At 32.6% G+C, this 19,270-nt stretch overlaps 1 long non-coding RNA gene and 1 pseudogene across 1 annotated transcript; one reads left to right on the forward strand and one right to left on the reverse strand.

Moving 5' to 3' along the window:
• Window positions 1-7,071: 7,071 nt before the first annotated feature.
• On the forward strand, window positions 7,072-10,841 carry LOC116561224 (annotated as a pseudogene).
• Window positions 10,842-11,471: 630 nt separating this feature from the next.
• Window positions 11,472-19,175, reverse strand: LOC116560959. Its single transcript, XR_004273233.1, has 3 exons — window positions 19,073-19,175; window positions 18,824-18,828; window positions 11,472-11,481 (listed from the first exon to the last, which is right to left on the reverse strand). It is a non-coding gene; the product is annotated as an uncharacterized LOC116560959 (long non-coding RNA).
• Between the last annotated feature and the right edge of the window lie 95 nt (window positions 19,176-19,270).

Consider the following 19,270-nt stretch of genomic DNA (forward strand, 5'->3'; position numbering starts at 1 on the left):
TTGCCTGTCCCTAGTGGATATCATAAAGGAAAGACCATTTTGATTCTCTCAATTATAAAACAAAAATAAATTAACTTTGAAAGTAAATTGCATTTTTCTTCTGAACATGCTGCTGAAATATGGTGAGCTTAGTCTTGTCTCCCCATACTGTTTTTTGTTTTGTTTTGTTTTTGGAGGGGAAATAAAAGGACTTTTAAAAATTTAGGAGAACTCATTATGTTACCAGATAAAAATCAATACATTCACCAAATACAAAACATATTTGTTAACATATTATCATCATCAGTATATACTTTGACATTTATTCACCATTTTAGTGTATGGTATTCTCTGGTTTACAATTTAATTATCCCACCCAATAGAAGAACAAAACTAACAATTCTTATCTTACAAACTCTAAAGTAACGATTAATACGTAAAGAAACTATTATTCACCAGTGGGGATCACTGTAGGTCTTTAGAGTTTACAATTTAATCATCCCACCCAATAGAAGAACAAAACTAACAATTCTTATCTTACAAACTCTAAAGTAACGATTAATACGTAAAGAAACTATTATTCGCCAGTGGGGATCACTGTAGGTGTATAGAGTTGATGAATCCCTGTAGAATGTAAGCCTGTATCAATAATCTAAGAACAAAATCCTAAAGAAGTGCTTTTAAAGACTATTCAGTAAAACATTCAGAAGGGTGTTCTGCTGAAGATTCTTCTCTTTATGGTTGATGAGTGTAGATTATAGCTGAAAATCACAAGAGATTTCATTTATTTGAGCATTTGAGGGTAGGTTTGGAACCTTCAGAGAAAGGTGTTAAAGCACCTCCTCATTCCCAATAATGATCAAATTGCTAACAATTTCCACAACATTTGTCATGTTTATTTTGATTGAAAACACTGTATTTCCAGATAGTTATTATTATTATTACATGTTAATGCAACTATGTTATTAACACATTGAGCTAGGAGTTTGAGTTGGGGGATATAGGTAATTTAGCAATAGTAGAATGGAACACAAACAGATATGATCTCTTGATGAGGACAGGGTGAATGTAAGAAGAGCTTTGGATCATTGGGAATCTCTTAGCTGAAGAGGTCCAAGTAGATCCATTCATCATAGAGGACTGGTGAATCAATGGCCCTAAATCACCAGGGAAAGTTGCGGTGTGAGAGGCAACAAATCATCAAAACAAAAAAAGAGGCTTATAATTAGAAATATATGATGTGGAACTACTTGACTTGATTAATCCAGGCTTTTGTTTTAGGGAATTACAGTTTATGGAAATATTCTGGTTATCTTACTCCTCACTCAAGTATATGCTGTGGCTACCAGTCTACTACTTTTGCTCCCAAAAGACTCAGTACACATACCGGGTTTTTTTGTTTGTTTGTTCGTTTGTTTTCCTGGAACCATCATTCTGCTTACCATTCTTTTCTGGTTATTATAAAGCAGAATCATCTTTCTAGACAACTTTATTTTGGGTATTTTACGGACTATCTCCATACAAGTTGACCTTTCTCCTCAAAATCCTGGCAAATTTGACTGAATATGCTAACGGTTTTTCATTTAGCATCTTAACTGACAAATGTATCATTGTTAAATTGAGTCCCTGGTTAAATGACGAGTTTTTTTTGTAAAGTTTATTCTGTAATTAGAAATAAAATGATTCTTTTGGTAAATAAATTATGAATACACAAAGCATTTACTTAATTTGCTATATATTCTATTAAAAGTATATCTATTTTTTGTTTTCTCAGGAATTTTATTATCAGATCTTTTTAAAATAATGAGCACTTAATTTATACAATTGTCTATTAATTATCATGTTCAAATACTCAATAGGACTTTCCATTTTGGGGGATGCAGTTGAGGAAATTATAAATAAAAACCTTGAAAGAATAATATGTTTTTTGTGATTAATACTTTGGGACTATAAAGGATCACCCAATTTTCAAGTGTATAATTCCTGAATTCCATGTTACTGAAAATTAATCTTCAGCTCAAAATAACTTCGAATTTATTTTTGTATACAAAAGAAAATGTGCAATATATGTTCTATCTATCTATGGTACTGAAGACTAAAGAAAAAAATGCAGACACTGTAGAAATTTTAGAAATTATAAAAAACTTTTGAAATATATATACAAAATATATAGAACAAACATGCACACACACACACACACAAACACACACACACACACACACACACACAGATGCACAGGGAAAACATAATCAATGGTTGAATCGATTATGCCTAAGACTATCTCATTAGTAGGTCTTGCGAGAGCCTAAATTTCTCATTAAAGGAGTACTTCCAGACAATTACATCATTCTATGGATATGCATCTTGGTTGTGTAAAAGTCAAAAGGCTACATCTAAAAGCAGATTAAATTGCCCCATTGTCCCAAAAACATTTCACGGCAGGTTGAGAATGACCAGTGTTTATGAAATAGTGTACATATATTTCCGTTGTTGGAGAAGACTTTTAAATTTCATGACTATACCTCCTATCTCAAGTTTATTCATTCTGTTGCCCAAGATATTTCTAAAATATAACTTGGAATATCAATTGAGATTATATATTTTGAGAAATATGCTCAATACAGACAGAAAAAGAAAGAGCTCCGAATGGCATTGACTTCTATTATACTCTATCTAAAATTTCCTTCTACATGAGGACTATTTTTTCTAAGTGAAATACTTCATGTTACCTTTACTATTTATTATACAATATTGGGATTAATTAATTTACTTAAAAAGGGGCTTGTAGCAGTTAGTACAAGTTCATGACTTATGGTGAGTTTAGTAGGTTGTAGAAAACAGAATCTTTCTCTTGTAAATAGTGAAGGTCACAAATCTACTGTCCTGCTCCTTCACCACAGAAAGAAAAAAGGTATTTAGACTGTTTTTGGCTGTCTGAAAATTGTACAAATTTCTTTAATATTAATGTGCTTCTCTTACTTTTAGTATTCCTCAGAGAACCTAATACCAGAGGTCACTTGCTCTGCTTCTTTAATGAAACATAGTCCTGTTAAATGCTGTGTAAAACTACGTCTTCTTGACTTTTCTCCTTTACTAAAACCGAAATGTAAATCACAGTGTACAAACTCACTAAAACCTAATGAAATTTACCAAGACAGTGCAATTGGTCTTGAGTAGTATTTTTATAAAAATTTAAAAGTATAATAAATGCAACATAATATATGCCTAGGCAGAGTCTCTATATTAGAAAAGAGTGCCTTAAGAAAAATTTCAAAATAATGCAAACTAAGAGAAGTTATATGCACAATTGTTACTCATATATCTCATGAAATGTTTAAATCAGGAAAACCTCTGTTTCTCTGTTTTTTTTTTTTTTTATTTTTGTGAGTGTGGCATATGGTTTGCCTAGTGAATTCTAAAATAGCACAACCTAGATAAATAGGTAGATATGGAAGTGTTTTAGATATATAAAGTGCCAACTATTCACTTAGCCACTCAAAAATATTTCTTGATCACTACCATGTACCATGAATATCATGAAAGGTATTAAACTTATATGTATAATAATAGTTTTCTAACCAGCACTATTAACTTCCCAGGCCATATGTGAAAATAGTACTATATGAGTAATTAGGTGTTATGTGGAAAACAAGTTTTAATAATTTTCTAAAGCCTAGTTACAATTTTTGATAATTTATTTGAGACTGAGGAAAATATTCCTGTGCTAATAAATAATCTCAATCCCCAAGGGGGATAGAGGAGCATAACATATTTCCAAAATTTATATGAATATGAAATTTTTCTTAAGATTTTTAAATGGAAGCCGTTAACAGCTTAATTTCTAGTGTTCAATAAACTACATTTCCACTGATCTATACCATAATACCTTGATTGACTAAATTTTTCTATTCATCTGGATAATTAAGACGATAAGAAAACATTTTATTCTTTATTTTTGTAAGTGCTAGAAAATACTTATGTCACCATGCAGGCTCCTTTATTTGTAACAAGCATTGTCATTTTAAAACACTTAGAACCTGATCCTGACTCATGTTCTCAAGGGGCTAGAAGATGTAGTGAGTTGTTTTGCTACATTTGCACTGGGCAATTATATTAATAGCAGTTAGAATTTACTGATTGTCAGCGATAAGGAGATACTTGCTTAATCCTAATCTTCATAACAGTGGAAATATAATGGCACATCATATATATGAAGAAATCAATGCTCCAGGGATGTAAGTAATTTACTAAAACTAACAAGAACTAATAAGTTTTGGCATTAAGAATTAAACTTGGTGTTATGGAATCAAATTCTTTTCACTTTCTACCCTATTCTGCTGGCTGTTCATAACTGCAGTGTACATGCATGTACTTTGCATACTGAAAGGTGGATAATATACTATAAAAATATATACTCTGAGTAACATAGAGTGAGAGCTGCACAAAATTCATAATACATTTGAAAATATGTTGATGTATAGCAATTTAACAAAAGTGACTGATTTGAGCAAGTCTATAGCTTTGACTTGTACTATCTCCATATTCACGGAAACCATACATGGTGATTATCTAAGAAAGGGAACAGAATTTGGACCACTGAAGGACAGAATATGTCTCAGTTGGATGGTCTAGCTAGTGCTTGAATACAGTTTTATTCACAAAAATAGGAATAGTAAATCCCGTTCTTCAGTTTTTATTACAGAATCCTTAAATAGACTCTGAAAAACTGATGATTCCTGGTGACAATCACAACAGTTCTCCAGGGGGTAAATTATGGAGGGAGAATATAAAATCAGCCATTTATTCCTCACATTGGTAAGGGGCAAGTTGTCCAGGAGGAATGGAAGAATAGAAATAGACATGCATTGACAAATAAGTTTCCATGTAAGTGCTAGCAATGGAATGCATTTAGATAAAAAGTAACCCAAGTTTTATATATTGGATGATTGACTTCACATTATGTGTTGCAATCCATAGGAAGAGACTGGAAATTCAAGCCATCGTCTTCCTTCGTGCTGCTATAAGTATTAAAAGGTTATTGAAATATTTAGTAAAAAATGTCAAGATCTCAAAACAAAATATTAACTTACTTTTCAGAAAAAGCCAGCATACACTCAATATTATCTGAAGAAAATATGTAAAGATAGAATTAAAGAAAAAATGATTTAGATAGAGAAATAGAAGCAAATAAATGAAGATAAAATAAAGGAAAACAATAGGAAACCTGGGAGAATCAGAATAATAACAAGCATGCTTGTAATCTACACAGGCATGTAGGCCTTGGTAGAATTCAGATACCTGTCTCTGCAATAATAGAAACAGAATTTTATTGAAAATTATGTAAAGTGAGTTTCTGCACAAACAAAAGCAAAGACAAATTTAGTATAGAATAAATTACTTATTAATGTTAACACCACACTTATTAGTGAAAATTAAAAAGGTATTTTAATAGCTTATTTGAGTGATAATTGGTGAATTTTAGAAGAGAATGTACTTGTTGCCAAATACATCCATTAGTATGAAAGAGATGCGAAGATGCATTAGATGAAAAACAGGCCTCACTCAGTTTAATAATTTTTATATACTTTTAAGAAAGTTATGAAAATACCAAAGTGAGAACTTGACCACAGTTACCAATTTGTGGACATTCTAATAATAGTGCTTGAAAGAAGGCAGATCATTGTTATTCTAATCCACCATTTCTTCATTATTGTCAAACTAAAATAAAACAGAATTATTCTAGAAGAAACATAGAGGCTAAAAATTACAAGAGGCATTTGCTTGAATTATGCAGGCAGTTGGTTCTTCTTGACTAAAGATAATGAATGTTATGTTTAATTCTAATTACCACTGAGGTAGGAGGTGGGACATTACTCTGGAGACAAGGCTCTGACATTGGACCAAGTTGAGGACTAACTAAAACAGGGACTGGGCAGAAGCAGTTTTCCATAAGACATGCCCACCAGCGTGTCATGTCAGTTTACCATTGCCATGGCAACACACAGGCATTACTGCCTCTTTCGATAGCAATGACCTGATGACCCAGAAGTTACTACCCCTTCCCTATTAATTTCTGCATTTATCCCCCTTAATCTACATATAATTAAAAGGAGGTAAAAATGTGACTGCAAAACTGCCCTGAGCTGCTACTTTCAGCACACTGCCCATGGGATAGCCCTGCTCCATAAGATCAGTCCTGGAGCTGTAACACTGCCACCTCAACAAAGCTGTTGTCTTCTACCCTACCACCAGCTCATCCTTGAATTCTTTTCTGGCCAAAGCCAAGAACCCTTGCAGGATAAGCCCAAAGTGGGGCTCACCTGTCCTGTATCACCACCAGCTTTCACCTTACTCCTCACATAAAATTTTTTTGAAGTACATATTTGTTAAAATATGTATCTTAACATTAAGTAATCTATAGTAATATACTTGCTTATCTCATGATTTCTTTAATGAATGTGCTGTATTTAAACTGTAACGTTACCTACTTTTCCATATATTTACATCTATAAACATACCTGATTTTCCAACAATTAAGATGAGTAGGGAATGTAATTATAAAACAATTTACATGTGTAACAGAAGTAATATATTGCAAGAAGCTAATTAATTTGGTTTAATAAGACTACATACACATGAAAATAGGCCTATCCTCTATAGAGTGCAAAATTTTCGAGGACACTGTACAAATGGCTTTTCCCAAGTGCATCTTAGTATTTTGTCCTCCAGTCAAAAATGGAAATGCTCATACACCCAATAGCCCTGCATTTAAAAAAAAATGCCATTTAGGGAATCATCAATTGTTTCTGGAATAAACAATATTGTTTTGCCAGAGACAACTGTGTGATTTTTTTTAGAATTCATAGCTAGGAAACAGCTTGATGTTTCTGATGCACTAGCATGTTTTTTTTTTTTTTTTTTTTTTTTTTTTTATTCAACGACGAAAGCTAAGGAATCTGTATGGTTAAACTTTCAGCTTTGGTTGTTATGAAACTCTGGATATGCTTTCAGTTACAGCTGCTTCCTTTATCTTTTGTATTTTGATGAACATGAGGGTAACCCTACCAATTATATTATTCATGTATTTTCGTCATGTATTATAAAACAGGATATAAGAATAAGTTAAATAGGTAATCATTTCTTAAAAATTTATCATGTGAATAAAATTCTTCTGGGTATCAGATAACTAGGAAAGACCAAACTAGAACAGGCTGTGAATGAATATCTCCACTATTTAAGTTACAACTCAAGGCTCTTTAGCAAGGAGACCCCAAAATATAGAACTAAAATGAGAAAGAAAGTAATTTCTCTCACTCTGGGGAGATCAGAGGAGAACAATCCAAAATTGTCAGGTTGCTTCATATCACAAGGACATTCAGGCACCTGGTTACCTGATATATTGTGGAAATACTATTTCTTTGGTTGCAGTCCTGCATGATCAAAACTGGTTTTCCTCCATATCTGTATATGAACTACCAGGAAGAAGAAAAAATAGAAAGCATCGGGATAGTATTATCCTCTGTAAGGAGAAGTCTCAGCAATCCCAAACGTTATTTCTGCTTATTCCTCATGCCCTAAATTTAATCACATGACAAGTCATAACTACATGAAAAGCTGACAAACGGTAAAGGCAAGCTGTGTGTCAAGCTAAAAATGAGTGGGGTGATATTTATATTTCTATGTGGAGGAAGGTGATGGTTATTGGAGTAAAATTACCATTTCTACCATAGCTTCTCTGGCTGGTGTATTTCCAATTTGCCATCTGGCTTCTATGTGTAATAAGAACATGACAGTTCATTGTAGTGAAAAATCTTTAGTTTTATAAATAGACAGGCATGGTTTGGCATTCTTGTCCCACTGATTACTAGCTGTAAATAGTTGTCAAATTACTATAAGTTTCTGAGTCACTATACACTCGTCCAGGAAATGTGAAAAAATGTCTAACTCAGAAGATTCTTGACTTCAGTATGATTTTGTAACATAGAATACAATATAATAAATGACATCAAATGATAGAGAGGCAATTGTAAATTGCTCCATATTGAAATACTTTATTCTATACCCATTAGTTAAGATGATGCATCTGTCAACACTTAGTCTTCTGGATATACTTCTCTAAGAACTTTCTCACACTCATCCCATATGATCCTCTACCTATTAGAAAGGAAGACCAGAAAAATCTCCTTCTCATATAAAGGGAGATGTGCTAAACAAGAAATTTTTATTCCAATTAATTAGGCAGAAACTGATATTAAAGACTAAAGACTAAATGCATATTGATCAATTTTTATGTGCAATTTACAAGCTAATTCTGCTTGAAAGCAATGCTTCTCAGGTGAACACCTGTTTCTCGACTAATATTAGTTTTGGTTCTAATAATAAGCTATGGAGGCAGCTGAAAGAAAGATGGGGAGAATGAGAGTCACCTGCAAGAATATATATGTGAATGATTTTCTCCTGATGTGTCTGTTAGTTACTATGGTGACAAGCGATTCAATAATTTAATGAAAAAACAGTATGTCTTACATTTCTTTCCTTTTTGTAACAGAATTTCTAATTTTAAGTGGCAAATATATGTAAATAATTTTGTTTGGAAATCTGTTAATCTTTGTTTTTACGTGTAAAACATGTTGATTTTGCTGCCTTCAAAATGTGATTTTAATTAATAATTACTTTTATTAAATTTGACTAAAATTGTCCTTAATATTTGACATAAAAATAGCTGATAAGCAAATATTTTCTCTAGCGAATGCATATATTAAACATTATTTTTTAAATGTAGAAAGGTTTTATCTATTTATCTTTGATATTTTAAAATATATGTTTGAATAAATTGTGCAGTTAATATGGTCATTTACCTTCTGATTAGCATCTTTGATGAATGACTTGATGAAGAAAGACCTGTCTGAAGTAATGGATAACAGTATTTTTAATTAAACGTTGAGTTTATTTTTAGTCTTATAAATAATTGTTCAAATTACTAAATACTTATTTTCTCATTTATAGAGCTTTTGATTTTATAATTTTAAAATTAACCTGTAATGTTACTATGAGGTGATCACTTTGGCTTCTTTAACTAATAAGTGATTTTCATGTTAGGAATTGTAGGTCATTGGACCAGGCTTGGTGGCGCATGCCTATAGCTCCAGCTTCTCAGGAGGCTGAGGTGGGAGAATCACTTGAGCCCCAGAGTCCAACATTATCTTCATTCTACCTACCTTCCAGTGCAGCTCCATACCTGGACACCTCTTAAGACTATTGCCTCAGGAAACAATATGATGAATGTCTCTAGGCACCAACTAGTAAATAAGAATATCAACAGTGGACAAGTGTGGACAAATCCACTTTAAATAATCTGAAGCCCTAAACAAAGAAAAAGAAACCAGAACTCAGAACGTGTATGGACATAAATAATTTTTTTTTTACAAAAACAAGTAATTGAATTGCTCAATAAACATGGGTTTGTGGACTTAGGACGTACAGAAGTTCAGTGAGTTTGCTCCTCAAAAAAAGGCAAATATATCAAACTCAGCCATTTCAGGACCCCCCAAAATTAATTAGAAGCACAGAACAAACTAAACACATTCATTCAAAAAACTTTTCTTAAGCTTATAAGAACAGCAGGATCTGTTAACTTAGAGCTACGCCTATTAACTCTCTTTCAATCTTCATGAAATTGTAGCCATGAAAAGCCAGAAGCTTATAAAAATAAAAACCATTTCTATATACCAGAAAAAGCAATTGAAAATTAAAATTTCAACATTATTGTTTCAAATAACATTAAAATATGAAAAAATATAAATGAATCTTTAAAAGGTTGTTAAGGGTCTCTAAACATTATGAGAGAAAAATTTTTAAAAACCCTAAATAAATGGAGAAACATATTATATTCACGAATCAGAAGATACCATGTGCATCAATCAAAAGAATCAGAAGATGACAATTCTTTTCAAACCAATCTATAGATTCACTACACTTCCAATCAAAACCCCAGTAGGCTTTTTAAAATAAAAATTTGAAATCTTATTCTAAAAGTTTTATGATTATTCAGCAGACCTAAATAAATTAAAACAAAATTTAAATATATAATGTAAATTTATGTTAAACAAGTGATAGTTTCAAAATAGAAATATAGAACATAACAGAATTCAAAAATAAACCCATATTACATATGGTAAATGATTTTTTACAAAAGTGCAAAACAAGCCAAAAAAAGACAGTCTTTTTGATATAGAATGCTTTAATGATTTAATATCCATATGCAAAATTATAAGATATTTGATACATAATTTGCATCATATAAGTCAATTAAAATAACTCAGAGGCTTTGCAGATGCCACCTCCGCCAGGAGCCGTGCAGTATCAGCCAAAGTCAACCACACTGTGTTCTTCGACATTGCCATCCACAGCCAGCCCTTGGGCTGCGTCTCCTTCCAGCTGTTTGCAGACAAGTTTCCAAAGACAGCAGACAACTTTCATCCTCTGGGCACTGGAGAGAAAGGATTTGGTTATAAGTGTTCCTGCTTTCACAAAATTATTCCAGGGTTTATGTGTCAGGGTGATGATTTCACATGCCATAATGACACAGGTGGCAAGTCCATCTACCGGGAGAAATTCGATGATGAGAACTTCATCCTAAAGCATGCAGGTCCAGGCATCTTGTCCATGGCAAATGCTGAGCCCAACACAAATGGTTCCCAGTTTTTCATCTGCACTGCCAAGACTGAGTGGTTGGATGGCAAGCATGTGGTTTTTGACAAGGTGAAAGAAGGCATGAATATTGTGGAGGAGCACTTTGGGTCTAGGAATGGCAAGACCAGCAAGAAGATCACCATTGCTGACTGTGGACAACGCTAATAAGTTTGACTTGGCCGGGCGCGGTGGCTCAAGCCTGTAATCCCAGCACTTTGGGAGGCAGAGGCGGGTGGATCACGAGGTCAAGAGATCGAGACCATCCTGGTCAACATGGTGAAACCCCGTATCTACTAAAAATACAAAAAATTAGCTGGGCATGGTGGCGCGTGCCTGTAGTCCCAGCTACTCAGGAGGCTGAGTCAGGAGAATTGCCTGAACCCAGGAGGCGGATGTTGCTGTGAGCCGAGATCGCGCCATTGCACTCCAGCCTGGGTAACATGAGTGAAACTTCGTCTCAAAAAAATAAAATAAAATAAATAAATAAGTTTGACTTGCATTTTATCTTAACCACTAGACCATTCCCTCTGTAGCTCAGAAGAGAACCCCTCCGCCCCATTTGCTCTAAGTATTCTAGAATCTGTGCTCTCACTGCAGTTTCCTTTGAGTTCCATGTTTTCCTTGTTCCCTCCCATGTGTAACTGGATTGCAGAGTTAAGTTTATGATTATGAAATAAAGACTAAATAACAACAACAACAACAAAAATAACTCATAGATCTAAATGGAAATGTAAAATGTAAAATATCTAGAATAAAATATAACAACAAATTTTGCTAACCTTGGTTATGCAAAAAATTTCTAGATACACACTAAAAATATGATCTATGAAAGTGACTTAAAAATTATACCCAATTGAAGTTAAGAATCTGCTCTTCAACAGACACTGTTAAGCAAATGAAGATATAAACTGCAGACTGGGCAAACATATGCACAAATCATATACTTGACAAAAAACTTTTGTCCAAAGAATATAAAAGAATCTCAAAACTTAATAATATAAAACAAATCCAATAAAAATATCAGAGAAGTATTTCAACAAGCAGTCCACCAAAGGGGATAATATATAGATGGTAAATAAATATCTATTATACATTGTTGGTCATTAGGGAAATGTATATTAAAAACACAGAAAGACATACTGCACATCTGTAAAAATGGCTATTTAAAAGAAAACAAATGACGGAGAAGGGTGTGTAACTCATATGCTGTTTGAGGCAGTACAAATTGAGGTAATTACCTTGTAAAATGGTTTTGCAATTTCTCGGAGATAAACATACACCTACAATATGATTCAGCCATTCTACTCTTATATATTTCCCCAAATGAAATAAAAGAGTAAGTCTATACGAACACTTTTTTACATATTTTATAGCCACTATATTTGCAATAGCCAAAAAAAAACCTCTGAAAAACAAAACAAAACAAATGTTCATTAACCAATAAGCTGGTATATCCATACAATGGAATACTACTCTGCAATTTGAAGGAAAAAACTATTGATACTACTAATAAAATGTTTGAATTTTTAAACAACTATGCTGAGAAAAATAATTAAAATTGAAAACAGTATATTCTGTATGATTCTTTGTAAAAGTTTAGGAATGTAAACTAATGTATATGGTCAGATAGCAGTTCAGAGGTTTTCGTGGAAGAATGGGGGAGGAAGGAGATTGGAGAAAGGCTGGATAGAAATATTATAAAGGGGCACATAGAATGTTTGAGGGTAGTGGAAATGTTTGCTACCTCAATTGTTGCCATGGTTTATGGGTGTATAGTTAGAGCAGTGCATAAATTAAACACTTTAAATATGTGCAGTTTAGATGTTTCAATTACACCTTAATAAACTGTTTAAAATAAAGGGATTAATAAAGCTATGGAAAATCAAATCAGAACACTGAAGTAAGGTAATCATATGGACTTTTTCTGATTTGACAAACAAGAAAAGTTAATAATAAAGATAATACTATACTACACTACTTAAGAACAGGAACCTGGAGCCAGGCAGATCTGGGTTTCATTATACTTGTTGACTTCTATCGGCATATTTGTATTTAGGAACCTAATATTTTTCTCCTAATCTCTTTTTCTTAAACAGTAAAATTGGATTATAGCAAGAATTTTTAATTGTTACTGGAATGGAACCAGCCACCTAACTGGGACTGGCACAATTCAGGAAATTTGAATGCATAAAAAGTTCTAGCAAAAATGATTGTATTTGTAAAACATGGTATTTCACGACTTATTCTGGCTTATGAAAAATTCAAGATGTTAGGTCAATGAACTATTATAACAGAGCTAGCCAAGGCTTTATCTGACTGACTGTAAGCAATTGAGTTTATTAAAGGAAAGTTAACAAATAATCCAAAAATTACAGAATTTTATATAGTTAACTGAAGAGGAAAGAAGAAGAATAAAGTAAACATCAAAAACATTTCTAAAATGCTGACTAACATTTTCTCTGTCTCATTTCTAAAACTAGTTGTATTTATTTCAAATCATCTAAAAACCTTTTTCTATCAGAATATCTGCTATGTGCCAGATTTTGTGATACACACTTGTGACACTACAGTAAATAAAGCAAATTGTTTAAGTCCTCTTTTGCTTATGCATTTTTCAAAATAGTTAGCTAGATGAACATTGCCCAAATTTCAACTTCAGTGCAAATATATTACCTATTTATTAAAAAATAAAAGTTTTGAGGCCTTCCAATGGAAATTCTAATTCAATAGGTCTATGGTTACTTAGGGATACACCTTGGAAAAATCTGCAGATATATGTTAAGAGTTGTGTATATGGCATTTTAAAATAAACACTGTTATCTTTTGAGGAAGAGGTTATAAAGTTTTTAAATTGGCTTTAAAGGTAGCAATCTCAAAATTATATGAGATACACATAACCAGATAAATTAATGAACAGCTGTTGTAGTATGATTGAGTTTAAAAATAAACCTTGTAGTATGCTGGCTTATGAACCCACATAACTCATTTAAAATGCTATAGACTAAAGGAAGAACTTCCATATAGCTTAGTTTTTATGATTATATTTTATAAATGATTGTTTTTAGCTGGAAACATATATATGTTTACCATATCAAAGAAAAATAAGGTCTAGTATGGCCATCTGTTATTCTTGTCCTCTTTTTATGAGTAGTTTAAGCATTTTTTTTTTTTTTCCAAATTGAGTGGTTAATTAGTCCTCTATTTTTCCTTGTAAGCCTACGGTAGTATCTGGGAGAGTGTTTGCATCATATGCCAAAACTGGCCCTATTTCACATTTGCAACCCTAGGAGTACAGATAAGGGCCTGTGCAGATGTATGAATGAGTCATTCTATTACAGTCAGCTGCTCTGCTGTCCTTATTGGCAAATTTGTATCAACTAAAAATCCATAGGTCATCATTCAGAAGCCCAGTTGTCACATGTTTGAAAGCTCTGGTCTCCTGAGAGTATATAATGGGGAGGAAGAAGTAAAAATTCTCACTAGGATTCCAATTTGATACAACTTCTTTTATCTATCTTTGGATTTATCTCAAAATCTACAGCAAACAAAGGGTATACTGAATAACCAATCCATGTAAACTACATAGAGGAAAAAGAAGTAACATTTCCTCTCCCCTAAGACAGAAGGGGGTGAAAGTAAACAATATTTAAGTTCTTTTCATTGGTTTTGATAGCTAACCCCATCTTGCACAAGTGAACAGCCCTTAACAGTTTTGTAGTGCTACCATTGCCCCTATTTTTTAAGCTGAAAAATTATATAAGGACAGTCATATTAATATTTGAAAATGACTTACTGTTTTTCTAATATATATTATACATTTTATACGTTTATATTACTCTGTCTCACATAAATGTACATATATATGTTTGTGTGTGTGTATAAGACAGACATTACAAATATATATATCATGTATGTAACTGTGGTTTGCAATTGTTTTTGTATCACTGGAAGGCAGATACTAGAATAAAGGGGAGAGCATTCCAGTAGAGAAGAATAGGTCTCCAGGGAAGGAAAGGTGGTCATGTCTTTTAGATTAAAGCTATTACATTTTCATAGCAGCTCATACACTAAATTAATTCCTATAAATGTTATTTATACATAGCATTGAAAGAAGGGAGATATAAATGTGGACTAAAGTATTCAATGAAATCTTCATAGAGAATAACGTAAATTACAGTTGTCCCTTGGATTGCACAGGAATTAGAGGTACTGACCTCACACACAGTCAAAATTAAATGTATAATATTTGATTCCCCAAGAAAACTTAACTGATGTTGACTGGAAGCCTTACTGTTAACATAACAGACTACTGCTGACTGGAAGCCTTACCAATAACATAACAGCCGATAAAGATATAAACAGTCTAGTAACTATATATATTTGATGCATTCATGACACACATAAATTTTTCTGAATTTTTAAAAATATTTCTAGGCTAGGCAAAATTTTTATATGGTCACAAATTTACAAATTTTTTTCCAATGTATTACTGAAAAAAACTCCTGAATAAGTGGACCAGCACAATTCAAACTGTATTGTTCAGGGTCAACTGTATACATATAATTTGAACACATTCATGTCTTAATTTTAGGTAGTACACATAGTTCACTCTTCTCGAAAATGGATTCGCTTTTAAATGCATATTCTTTTATTTAAAAACTTAGAAATGTATTAAAATTTACATTATGTTCTATATATTGATTCTGATAAAACTGTGAACTCCATTCAGCCTCTTCAAATATAAACAAGAGATATACAACATCCAGATTTTATTTTCCAATTAAGCATTTTATTTACTTTTGGAATTTGTTTAGTTTGTGGTGGACATATAAAAAAATTAAGTTTTGATTAAATTTTGACTGACAATACATTAGTAGAAATTTCTGTTAGAAACATTATTTTCTATCTGTACTCATTGGTACAAAAAAAATTAAGATTACATTTTGCATTAATAAAACTCTATACTCTTGGAAATAAAAACTGAACAGTGAACATTGTTTTAGGCCCTGCACGGTGGCTCTCACTTGTAATTCCAGCATTTGGGAGGCCAAGGCAAGCAGATCAGTTGAGGTGAGGAATTTGAGACCAGCCTGAGTCAGGAGAATTACTTGGAGCCAGGAGTATGACACTGCACTCTAGCCAGGGTAACACAGCTAGACTCCATCTCAAAGAGAAAAAAATACACACACACACATACACACACACACACACACACACACACACACATCTATACATACATATCATTTCAAAATTTCAGTAAATATGCAAATATTAACAAAAATCTTATTAGACAGTTTAGGATTCTGAAAATAATTCTCATGCATGATTAAAGCCATGCATTTTAAGAATGTAGTTTTTTTAAAAAATGAATGTGTTTGCCCTATGCTACTGGCATTAGATTTTATCAAAATAATGTTTGGAAGGTACTCTGTCCTAGAAAATGTTTGGGGAACAGATTTGCCTTAGTAATTTAGCAACATAATATCACTAATTCATTTAATACTTTATTATGTTAGGCAATTTATATCGATGATAATATTTAAATGGAAAATTATTTCAAAATGTATCTTAAGCCCTATTGATATGCAAAGTTGTTATTAAGATAGCCTGTGGTGGGAAGGGCCATGAGGAAGGAGGGAAAACTTGAAGTTGAACTAGCCTCTTTTTCAATGCTACCTGCCATCCATTTTTCATCAAGAACAAATTGCTTTTTATCTCTTATTAATTGAATTTCTGAATAACATTTCATTTGTTTTAAAAAAGGTCTTGCTATTTAGAAAAGTTTAAAATCTACTATCTTATGAGATAGACATATAATGAGGTATAATGAACATAATTATTAACATAATTATATAGATGAATAACCCGAACTCAAAGAAGTTAGGTGATATGCACACAGTTACACAGTTATTAAAAGGAAGAACAATTTTTGAAACCTAAATTGTTGGCTTCTGTTCCAGCGCCTGACTAATGCTACCAGTTGACAGAACGATCTGCAAATTGCGAATATGGTGGTAAAGAGACACAGCTCTAGCATCAGAAATCTGGGTTTGAAACTAGGTTTAGCCACTTTCTTATTATGTGACTTCCATGATCTTGCTTCCTTAACTTCAAAACAGGGCAGTTAGAGGAGTTACCTCTTAGCACTACTGGGAGCTTTAAATATATGTAAAGCCAATTCAAAAGGTGCTAAGGCCTTAGCCTGACATTGCTGCTTGTCTTGCAGTGATTCCAATGGGTGACATCAAATATACCAGAACATTGGTAGAAGACATAGTCTCAGAAAATTTGATATGCCATAAATTGCATTTATTTCTCTTTGAGTACTCAGTATACTTCCTTGTATATAACAGCTCACAACAAAATATTTTTAAAATAATTGACTGATTTTACGTATGGATGTGATGGGACAGAAATGGCAGAGAAAACAGGTTTCTTTGACATGACCCTAACACTGTTCCTTCAAACCTAAATTATACTCGGCTAAGAGAGAATAACTTTTGTTTGTGAGGAATTCTTGTCTGAACACTTGGAACATTGAGTAAATTTGTAGAATTATTAAGTCACTTTTTAACTAAATGGTTCTATGGAAAACTACACTTGGGTGAAGCTCTGTAAATCTTTGTTTCGCTGTGAAAGGGGCTTGGAAAACGATACAATGTCTACCACCTTGTTGGACCCTTTCCTTGAATGTTGTACCTATAGATCTCTTAGAAATCCTGCCTCAAAAATATGTTTAAATTGGTTTAATGTAGTGTTTCTCTCTTTTTTAATCACAGAATTCTCTTTCACAAAATTCTTTCTATTCTCTCACGTTCCATGGAACTAACATTAAGAAACACTCAACTTAAAGTATCGGAAGCATTGCTGTACCTGTGTCCATGTTCAAATAAAGGTGCATTTTCCACAAAAGCTCATTCTTTTCACACAAGGATAAGAGCTATTTAGCTTCCATTCAAAATAAGATCCATTCTAAGAATGAATACTCTATGATTTTATAGATTGAAATTGATGCATTTTTATTACCTCTTGATATGTCCTGCATTTGTCTGTATTTGATAGTAGTTCAAGGTTTTCTTCAAACCTCACTTCAGGTTATATAGCTCTGAAATGAACCCTAGAGGGTAGAGAGATGTGTCTATCTTTATAGTGATTGAAATCACGGAAAGAAATCTATTCTGCATTTTGCCTGATTTCTTTCATCTTGTACTTTTTCTTGAGTAAAAAAATGTGTTTATATGATAAAGAGTCTGCTCTAAATATATAAAAATAAAATTACTCTCAAACTCATTAGACAATTGGCCTATAGCATAATGCATCTCAGAATTAACATTCATTTTTGAAACATAAATGGTTTAACTTATTGCTACACCAGCTCTTTATTTCATGGACTATAAAATTCACGAAATATTGAGCTTCATGGGCTATGAAATAAAACCCTATAAAAGTGTCTTGAAAAGTGCAATTATCTGCTAAATCGGGCACTTTTACCAAACCCATAATAAAATACATTGAGATTTTTCTGTTGCAATCACTTGATAACTAAAAACAGGGGAAACTAATTGGAAAATAGATAAGGCCATCATGATATGCAAATAAAACAAATGAATGACAATTAATAACAAGATTACATCCTTCTAAATTTATTCAATACTATTAGGTTTTCTTAAACTGCCTTTATACCTGCCACAGAATTTTAGAAAATGAGTAAACAGGTTTAATTACAGAAAATAAAACAAAATCACTACCACCAAAGATCTAAATCTGATGCTTGACAGTTTTAGTACTTATTTTACTTCCTCTTCAAAATGGACTGAGAAATTGCTTAAAGTATTTAAATGTATCTTTTAGTGAGCTATAATACTTCTCTCTCTCTTTACTGTACTACAGGTTTATAATTACAATAACCTCAGAGGGGAAAACGTCATTCCATGGAGTATTGAATTATTTCATACTACCCAAATACCAGATTTTATGTTTTATTAGTATTCATTTAAGTAAAATCAATTTATACCAAAACTAGTGATAAAGTTCTTGGGTAGTCCCTTAATATCCTCATATTCTTAACACATTCGCTTTTTATATGTCACTCCTGCATATTCTGGCAATGCTCACTGTCCTGATTGTCAACTAAATATCTCCCTGAAGACACACTAGCTGAATGTGCAGCTTCTTTGTCTCTTACCCTAAACAAATTTGTCAGCATGTGTCTTCACTCTTTATTTCAAAACTTGTGCTAAAATCTGGCTGAAGTTTAAAATATATTACAGTCACGTACTGCACAATGACGTTTCTGTCGACGGACCGCATACGTGATGGTGGTCCCATTAAGATTATAATGTGACACTTTTACTGTATCTTTTCTATATCTAGATGTGTTTGGATACACAAACACTAACACTTGCTATTGTGTTAAAACTGCCTAAATTATTCAATACAGTAACATGCGGTACAGGTTTGTAGCCTAGGAGCCGTAAGCTATGCCATATAGCCTAAGCGTGTAGCAAGCTAGACCACCAGGTTTGTGTATATATACAGTATGAGGTTTGTGAAACAACCAATCACCTAATGATGCCTTTCTCAGAATGTATCACTGTCA

The sequence above is a fragment of the Sapajus apella genome, unplaced genomic scaffold, assembly GCF_009761245.1.
Source record: "Sapajus apella isolate SASKATOON/1434 unplaced genomic scaffold, GSC_monkey_1.0 scaffold28, whole genome shotgun sequence".
NCBI classification, from domain to species: domain Eukaryota; kingdom Metazoa; phylum Chordata; class Mammalia; order Primates; family Cebidae; genus Sapajus; species Sapajus apella.